Consider the following 10,000-nt stretch of genomic DNA (forward strand, 5'->3'; position numbering starts at 1 on the left):
GTGGTGTGATGTGGTGTGGTGTGGTGTGGTGTGGAGGAGCATGGTGTGGTGTGGGGCAGTGTGGTGTGGTGCAGTGTGCTGGAGAGTGGTGTGGTGTTGTGTGGTGTCATGTGATATAGTGTGGTACAGAGTGATGTGATGTGGTGTGGTGTGGTGCAATGTGGTGTAGTATGGTATGTTCCAGTATGGTTTGGTGCATTATGGTGTGGTGTGGTTCAGTGTGGTGTGGTGTGGTGTGATCCAGTGTAGTGTGGTGTGGTGCAGTGTGGTGTGGTGTGGTATGGTGCAGTGGTGCAGTGTGGTGTGTAGTTTGATGTGGTGTGGTGTGGTACAGTGTGGTGTAGCGTAATGTGATGCAGTGTGGTGCTGTGTGATGTGGTGTAGTGGGTGCAGTATGATGCAGTGTGGTTTGGTGTGGTTTGGTGTGGTGCGATGCAATGTGGTTTGCTGTGGTGTGATGTGGTGTGGTGCAGTGTGGTGCAGTGTGGCGTGTTGTGGTATGGTATGGTGTGGTGCAGTGTGGTGATGATCATGATGATGATGATGTTTGATGTTGATATAGGTAGTGGTTGTGGTGGTGGAGGCGGTAGTGGTAGTGCTGCTGCTGATGATGATGATGATGTTCTTTTTGGTGATGGTGATTGTGATGCAGTAATGGTGATGTGGTTGAGGGTGGGGGGAAGAGCGAGGTCCTGACGGAGGGTCTCAAGACGGAGCACAAAGCGGTGTCGGGGCCCAAGGTCATTTATGGACTTTTAAACTTTCGCTTACTAGAGTTGTCACCATGAATGCCTGCCACGTATTTTTGACGCTATTTTCTTTACAAGTAGTGTTAGCAGTTGATCACTTAGGTCAACAAAAGATACTGTCAAAGTGGCTTTTCTTTTCTGATAAAGAGTACAGTTGTATGCAGGGACAGATGGGTAGGCGGGTAGGCGGAGTCTGGTTAGTTACACACACACACACACACACACGCACACACACACACGCACGAGAGATGCGTTTCTCATGATTCAGTATCTACAGTAGGCACAAGGAGGAATAAGAAATGGAGGAGAAAGTCCTGCCATTCTTCTTCCTCCTCCTTCTCTATTACCTTTCTAGGTTTTCTATTAATGAAAGGCCGCTAACATTTACTTATTGAATGAAAAAAAACGAAAAATTTTTACGAAACATAGAGAGATATCATGTCCGGAAATCGCACGCGCGCGCGCGCTTGTGTGTGTGTGTGTGTGTGTGTGTGTGTGTGTGTGTGTGTGTGTGTGTGTGTGTGTGTGTGTGTGTGTGTGCAGGATTTCAGTGCAAATAAAAAAATTCTCCTCCATCGCTGCAGTTTTGCCTGAGCTTCTTCCTCCTTCTCCTCCTTCTCATTCTAATTCAGCTGTGCAAGGACACAAAGGTTTAATTGTTTTCAGGTTATGGTTATGTGTATATCGCTGGCAACTTCCACCTCATCCTCTCTCTCTCTCTCTCTCTCTCTCTCTCTCTCTCTCTCTCTCTCTCTCTCTCTCTCTCTCTCTCTCTCTCTCTCTCTCTCTCTCATTGCATCTATTATTCTTACCTGTCTCTTCACTATATATTTAATAATGTTTTCCATATTTATTATCTCTCTTATACCTTACAACACACCAGCACACACACACACACACACACACACACACACACACACACACACACACACACACAGAGTTTTCCTGTTATGCACTGATTGCACTGAAGTAGTAGGTTGAAAGAATTGATACACGTAGTTTCGTAGAGCATTCTCATGTGAGTGTGTGTGGTGTCACATGAGGGAAGCAGGTGTGCTGTAGGCTGACAGCCGTTTTGGGTAAGTAGAGAGAGAGAGAGAGAGAGAGAGAGAGAGAGAGAGAGAGAGAGAGAGAGAGAGAGAGAGAGAGAGAGAGAAAGAGAGAGAGAGAGAGAGAGAGAGAGAGAGAGAGAGAGAGAATGTGTATGGGATTAAGAGATTACGACAGAGACAGACTAGTTGCGGAGATGTGAATAGGTGATGATGCTCGTGGGCGTGCCGCGGTATGGTACGGGCGTGGGCGAGATGATATGTGCATGGGCGGAGAAAGTGGCAGGAGTGTGGCAATGGGCGTGGCTGTGGCAGAGGCAGGGGATGGGTAGGAGCTAGGCCCTTCCCTCCCCGGCCCGTTAGTCAAGGCCCAGTGTTGCCAGATCTACCGATAAACCGATAAACCGATAAACCGGTAGATCTACCAGATATCTGATGGATCTACCGATATACCGAATGATTTCGAAAATAGGGTCAAATCGACTGGATTTTCGATCAGACCTACCGAGAAATTACTGAGATTCAGTGTCGAGAGAGAGAGAGAGAGAGAGAGAGAGAGAGAGAGAGAGAGAGAGAGAGAGAGAGAGAGAGAGAGAGAGAGAGATATGTGGGGGGTGGTGGGGTGCGGGGGTTTGGTCAGTAACTGAACGTGTCTTGTTCATGTGTCGATTCAAGGTTGACGGACAACAATAAACTGAGACTGGTGTCACTGGCTCGGCTTCGGCTAGTATATGTGTCTCAGTGTGTGCAGGATGTACCGTTCTCAAACACCTAAGCCTACACCCACGAACCTGTAAGTCTTTAGATAATATATGTAAGCTCTTTAGAAATTTAATTTTTGTGTTGATTTAAAAATAGAGCCACAAATATTAGCGGGCTGCATCATTTGAGAAGGAAGGTGGGTGATGTGTGTGCTACTTTTTTTTTTTTTTATGTAGGAGGGACACTGGCCAAGGGCAATAAAAATCCAATAAAAAAAAAAGCCCACTGAGATGCCTGTCCCGGAAAAGGGTAGGAAGTGGTAGACAAAAATTGAAGGATAAGTGTCTTGAAACCTCCCTCTTGAAGGAATTTAAGTCATAGGAAGGTGGAAATACAGAAGCAGGCAGGGAGTTCCAGAGTTTACCAGAAAAAAGGGATCAATGATTGAGAATACTGGTTAACTCTTGCATTAGAGAGATGGACAGAGTAGGGGTGAGAGAAAGAAGAATGTCTTGTGCAGCGAGGCCGCGGGAGGAGGGGAGGCATGCAGTTTACAAGATCAGAAGAGCAGTAAGCATGAAAAAAAGCGGTAGAAGACAGCTAGAGATGCAAAATTGCGGCGATGAGAGAGAGATGCTGAAGACAGTCAGTTAGAGGAGATGAGTTGATGAGACAAAAAACTTTTGATTCCACCCTGTCCAGAAATGTGGTATGAGTGAAACGCTCCCCCCTCCCCCCCAGACATGTGAAGCATACTTCATACATGGACGGATAAGGCTTGTACAGAGTTAGCAGCTGGGTGGTGGGGGAAATATTGGTGGAAACGTCTCAGAACACCTAATTTCATAGATGTTTTAGCTAGAGATGAGATGTGAAGTTTTCAGTTCAGATCATAAGTAAAGGACAGACCGAGGATGTTCAGTGCAGAAGAGGGGGACAGTTGAGTGGCATTGAAGAAGAGGTTGTGTCGAGTTGATAGATGGAGGAAATGAGTTTTTGAGGCATTGAACAATACCAAGTTTGCTCTGCCCTAATCAGAAATTTTAAAAAGGTCAGATGTCAGGCGTTCTGTGGCTTTCCTACGTGAAAAGTTTACTTCCTGAAAGCCTGGACATCTATGAAAACACATGGAAAAGTGCAGGGTGGTATCATCAGCGTGAGAATGGATAGGACAAGAAGTTTGGTTTAGAAGGTCATTGATGAATAATAAGAAGAGAGTGAGTGATAGGACAGAACCATGAGGAACACCACTGTTAAGAGATTTAGGAGAAGAACAGTGACCGTCTTCCACAGCAGCAATAGAACGGTCAGAAAGGAAATTTGGGATGAGGTTACAGAGAGAATAGAAGCCGTAGGAAGATAGTTTGGAAATCAAAGTTTTGTGCCAGACTCTATCAAAAGCTTTTGATATGTCCAAGGCAACAGCAAAAGTTTCACTAAAATATCTCAGAGAGGATAACAATGATTCAGTAAGGAAAGCCGAAAGATCACCAGTAGAGCAGCCTTGCCGAAACCCATACTGGCGATCAGATAGAAGGATGTGAAGTAACAGATGTATAAGAATCTTCCTGTTGAGGATAGATTCAAAAATTTGAGATAGGCTGGAAATTAAAGCAATAGGACGGTAGTTTGAGGGATTAGAACGGTCACCCTTTTTAGGAACAGGCTGAATGTAGGCAAACTTCCAGCAAGAAGGAAAGGCAGATGTTGACAGACAGATGCACGGATGAACTGTTTCGGAGAACAATAGGAGGGACCTCATTAGGTCCATAAGCCTTCCGAGGAGTTAGGCCAGCGAGGCCATGGAAAACATCACTGCGAAGAATTTTAATAGGTAGCATGAAGTAGTCAGAGGGTGGAGGAGACGAAGGAATAAGTCCAGAATCGTCCAAGTTAGAGTTTTTAGCAAAGTTTAAGCAAAAAGTTCAGCTTTAGAAATAGATGTGATAACAGTGGTGCCATCTGGTTGAAATAAATTAGGGAAAGAAGAAGCAAAGTTATTCGGGATATTTTTGGATCTTGAAAGATTTTGACACTTTCTCTTCATGAAGGAGTTTTTGGATAGTTGGAGAACAGACTTGGCATGGTTCCGGGCAGAGATATAAAGTGCATGAGATTCTGGTGATGTAAAGCTTAAGTACCTTTTGTGAACCACCTCTCTATCGTTTAGCATGAGAACAAGCTGTGATGAACCAAGGTCTGGAAGGTCGAGAAAAAGAGTGAGGAAAGTACGCCTCCGTGCCAGACACTATCACCTCTGTTATGCGCTCAGCACACAAAGACGGGTCTCTAACACGAAAGCAGTAGTCATTCCAAGGAAAATCAGCAAAATACCTCCTCAGATACCCCCAACTGCCACAGGGACTGCCACGTGTAAGCATGGTCGCTTCTTGCAGCTTCCCTTATTTCTTATGTTCTTATGTTCAACTAGCAGAGGCAAAACAGCAGTGGCACCTCCGCTTAGGGGGATCCTGAGGAGGGATTGGAGTGATAGGAAAAAGATATGAAATTGCGATTGGAGGAGTCCAGTGGAGAAGAGAGGGTGACAGCATAAGCAGAAGGATTAGAGAAAAGGTAAAGGTCAAGAATGTTGGGAGTATCTCCTAGACGGTCAGGAATACGAGTAGGGTGTTGCATCGATTGCTCTAGGTCATGGAGAATAGCGAAGTTGAAGGACAGTTCACCAGGATGGTCAGTGAAGGGAGAGGAAAGCCAAAGCTGGTGGTGAACATTGAAGTCTCCAAGAATGGAGATCTCTGCAAAAGGGAAGAGGGTCAGAATGTGCTCCACTTTGGAAGTTAAGTAGTCAAAGAATTTCTTACAGTCAGAGGAGTTAGGTGCAGCACAGCACCTATGCAGCACAGCTAAATATGCAGCACAGCTAAATTTAGTTTCAGAGTGACTTTGTATTCGTAGCCAGATGATGGAAAACTCGGAAGATTCAAGAGCGTGGGCACAAGAGCAGGTTAAGTCATTGCACACATTAACGCTACATCCAGCTTTGGATCGAAAATGAGGATAGAGAAAGTAAGAGGGAACAGAAAAGGGGCTACTGTCAATTGCGTCAGACACCTGAGTTCCAGTGAGGAAAAGAAGATGAGGTTTAGAAGAGGAGATTAAAAATTAGATTTTAGACCGCGAATGTTGCAGAAGTTAATGAAGAAAAAGTTGAGGGGAGTGTCTAGATACTTAGGGTCGTTGTCAGAAGGGCAGTCCGACTTGGGGTCATTTGTGGTTCCCTCCCCAGATGGGGACTCCGAGGCTGGTGTAGGAGTCGCCATGATGATTTTTAAATTTTTAGTGAAGGGTGTGTGTGCTATTAGGTGCTTGTAGTTTTTTGTGCAGGAAGAGAGTTGTCTTTAGAGGGCAGGCTGTGACTGCCCCCTTGTGTTGTGAGACACAAAGGGAAACGTTCAGTGAGGTCAAAGCAGGGTTTAGTGATAAGTTCACAGCGCCCCCTGAACAGTGCTTTAGACCTCACTTTGAGTAATTATCGTTTCGGCAGGTGTCTACTGCCTCCTCCTGTGTATGTGTGTGTGTGTGTGTGTCCATGTCTTGTTGTATGTGTGTGTGCGTGTTTCCATGTTGGTTTGTGTGTGTGTGTGTGTGTGTGTGTGTGTGTGATTCACGTGAGGTCGCCTCCTGGCCACCCAGACAGCCATTCCCCTACGGAAAGAGCTCAGAGTTCATAGTGGCAGATCTTTTGGGTAGGACTGAGACCACTGACACACCACACACCGGGACAGCGAGGTCACAACCCCCTCAGGTTTCATTCCATACCTACTTGCTGCTAGGTGAACAGGGGCTACACCATTTTGCCCATTTGCTCCGCGCCCGGGATTCGAACCCGGGCCTTCTTGGTTGTGAACCGAGCGTGCTAACCTCTACACTACACGGTATGTGTGTGTGTGTGTGTGTGTGTGTGTGTGTGTGTGTGTGTGTTTGAGTGTTTTTTTTTTTTATGTAGGAGGGACGCTGGCCAAGGGCAACAAAAACAAATAAAAAAAAAATGCGCACTGAGATGCCAGTCCCAGAAAAGGGTCCAAAGCGGTAGTCAAAAATTGAAGGATAAGTGTCTTGAAACCTCTCTCTTGAAGGAATTCAAGTCATAGGAAAGTGGAAATACAGAAGCAAGTAAGGAGCTCCAGAGTTTACCAGAGAAGGGGATGAATGATTGAGAATACTGGTTAACTCTTGCGTTAGAGAGGTGGACAGAATAGGGGTGGGATAAAGAAGAAAGTCTTGTGCAGCGAGGCTGCGGTAGGAGGGGAGGCATGTAGTTAGCAAGATCAGAAGAGCAGTTAGCATGAAAATAGCGGTAGAAGACAGCTAGGGATGCAACATTGCGGTGATAAGAGAGAGGCTGAAGACAGTCAGTTAGAGAAGAGGAGTTGATGAGACGAAAAGCTTTTGATTCCACCCTGTCTAGAAGTGCAGTATGAGTGGAACCCCCCCAGACATGTGAAGCATACTCCATACATGGACAGATAAGACCCTTGTATAGAATATTTGAGAAAGCAATAGCAAGGAGTTTGACTATATTTGTAGAATCTTTCAACCTGCTATCAAACAATCAATTTGGATTCCGCAAAAATAAATCTACAGAAACAGCATTACTGAAGTTTACAAGCGAAATATACAAGAATATTGAGAGAAAGAACCGTGTAATAGGGTTTTTTTTTTTTTTTATTTGAGTAAAGCATTTGGCTCTATTGATCATAACATATTATTAAATAAGCTAGAAAACATTGGAGTTAGAGGATTACGACTAAAATTGTTTACCTGTCAGGTAGGAAACAGTCTGTATCTTGTAACGATTATATGTCAAATAAAAAACAAACAAACTATTATTAAAGGTGTGCCACTAGGTTCTATATTAGGTCCTATATTATTTCTGATATACATCAATGATATATGTAATGGTAGTGATATGCTTAGTTACGTTCTATTTGCCGATGATACAAGTCTTCTCCTAACAGATCATGATTCGTGTAACTTAAATGTAAAATTAAATCAAGAATTGCATAACATATTCAAATGGGTAACCGCAAATAAATTAACATTAAACATTAATAAAACTAATTTCATTTTGTTTCAAAGCCGCTCTGTTGTCAGTAATTTCGGAACAGTTTCCTATGCAGGCTGCTAGCTAAATCGTGTTTCTTCTACAAAATTCTTAGGAGCTATTATTCATGAAAACTTAAACTGGAAAAAACATATACAGTCGGTGTGCTCAAACTTATCAAAAACTTGTAGAATTTTATTCAGAATTAGGTACAATGTTACAAGTGAAGCCTTACGCAGCTTATATTATTCATTATGTTATCCGTACCTTATTAACTGTTCATCAATCTGAGGCTGTACTTGGCCTACGGTTGTGAATGATGTCCATGTAGCACAAAGGAAAATAGTAAGAACCATTCATTGCCTTCAAAGGTAAATATGACTCCACCGACTTACTGTTTAAGGACTTAAATATACCAACTTTCGACCTCTTAAAGAAATATTTCATAGCGCTGGCCATTGTCACGATCGCTTACTTACTTACGATCGTACGATCCCTGGTATCTTTCCAAGAAGGTGGACGTTACACTGATCAAGGAAAGTTTTAAAGGTCTGGATTTTTAAAGGCTTCGAGTGCCTACCCGACCTATCCGAAATCGCCAGAATTACACCCTCTCACTGTACCTTTACCTTGACACCGCACACCTGGAATCACCTCTAATACCAGATCAGTGTTGGGAGAGTAGAAAACACGATTATTCTATGTTACAAGCACATATATTAATAATAATAATAATTCACAAACAACATGAGGTAGTACGTGTTACTACATGACGTTCTCGCCACTTCACACAACACCAGAACCCATTTACACCTCCACCAGTCACAGAAATATTCCCCTCAACCGCAGGAATTTACTCAGACGCCATTACCGCGTCCCCAGACAATAATTCCCGTATTTCACCTCCTCAAGCCTCACAGGAGATCACCATCATCACCAAAGATTACCCATAACACCATAACATCATCCACAAAATCACCAATACACCACAACACCAGCTTCCAAGGTCAACACCACAACCTCCACTCACAAAATGGCTGCCAGTTTGACCTATGACCCCTTAGAACAGCGTCACCGGCACAACTCAACAACCGAATTTCAGCGGACAAGAGCTCTTGGTACCACAAAAGACTCACCAACCTGATCCTGGATATCAAGGTTATACCGCTACACCACTAATACCTCCACACACCACTCCATCACCAATCCACACCAACATTCTTCCCTTAGAAACACCTCCCATCTGTTCTAGCTCACGACTCAAGGCGCTCTACCTTCCCCTCCTTGGAATGTGTTGTTGCCCACTCAAGCTCCCTTCGTTTTCAACATATTTCCACCTCAATTATACTTCCTCTCTTATACATACAAAAGGTATAGAGAACTTAAATTATGAAGAGAATAATACTACATGATAAAAAAATGAGTAAATAAGCCTTACACTACTTATAACCGATAATAAGGATAATGTCCGAAAGGCAGGTAACCAGAACACTGGGGACACTAAGAAAACGTGATCCCATTTAAGGTAAACTCGGCCAATATCATGACACCATATATAAAAATGTTAATGGTAATGATCCTAATATTTAATGTATTCCAACATATCCAAGGTTCCCGAGGAAATCATCTTAATCTCATTTGCCCACAAGCAAGAACTAGTCTGTATACATTTTCCAAACACTGTGTTGGTCCTAAAGTATGGAACGTATTGCCTGATGATATAAAAAAAAAAATGTTTTTTTTTCAATATTTTCAAAAGTAAAATTAATAAGTTCCTATTTAATAGTCTAAGTCAAAACTAATATCTGTAATAAAGTTTTAGTATTTTTTGTGCATATGAATGATGTAGCTTATTACAAACATAACTTATCTTAAGGACATTAGCTCCTAAAAAAATGGTGCAATAATATTATTTAGTTTCTACTGTTCTATATGATTTTTTTTTTTTTTATGCAGGAAGGACACTGGCCAAGGGCAACAAAAATCTGAGAAAAAAAAAATGCCCACTGAAATGCCAGTCCCATAAAAGGGTCAAAGCAGTGGTCAAAAATTGATGAATAAGTGTCTTGAAACCTCCCTCTTGAAGGAATTCAAGTCATAGGAAGGTGGAAATACAGAAGCAGGCAGGGAGTTCCAGAGTTTACCAGAGAAAGGGATGAATGATTGAGAATACTGGTTAACTCTTGCGTTAGAGAGGTGGACAGAATAGGGGTGAGAGAAAGAAGAAAGTCTTGTGCAGGGAGGCCGCGGAAGGAGGGGAGGCATGCAGTTAGCAAGATCAGAAGAGCAGTTAGTATGAAAATAGCGGTAGAAGACAGCTAGATATGCAACATTGCAGCGGTGAGAGAAAGGCTGAAGACAGTCAGTTAGAGGAGAGGAGTTGATGAAACGAAAAGCTTTTGATTCCACCCTGTCTAGAAGAGCAGTATGAGTGG

General features: G+C 43.2%; 1 protein-coding gene across 6 annotated transcripts in view; it reads left to right on the top strand.

Moving 5' to 3' along the window:
• LOC135112265 (serine/threonine-protein phosphatase 6 regulatory ankyrin repeat subunit B-like) overlaps window positions 1-10,000 on the top strand; it is a 105,947-nt gene that overhangs the window by 13,610 nt on the left and 82,337 nt on the right. The window contains exon 1 of one of the 6 annotated variants that reach the window (XM_064026547.1): window positions 1,678-1,828. The exons of 4 other annotated variants lie outside the window; for them this stretch is intronic. The gene's annotated coding sequence lies outside the window, so the exon portion shown is untranslated. Of the gene's footprint in view, window positions 1-1,677; window positions 1,829-2,455; window positions 2,592-10,000 lie in introns of those variants that run through there. One more of the 6 variants, XM_064026548.1, reaches the window with a different exon arrangement.

The sequence above is a fragment of the Scylla paramamosain genome, chromosome 23, assembly GCF_035594125.1.
Source record: "Scylla paramamosain isolate STU-SP2022 chromosome 23, ASM3559412v1, whole genome shotgun sequence".
NCBI classification, from domain to species: Eukaryota; Metazoa; Arthropoda; class Malacostraca; order Decapoda; family Portunidae; genus Scylla; species Scylla paramamosain.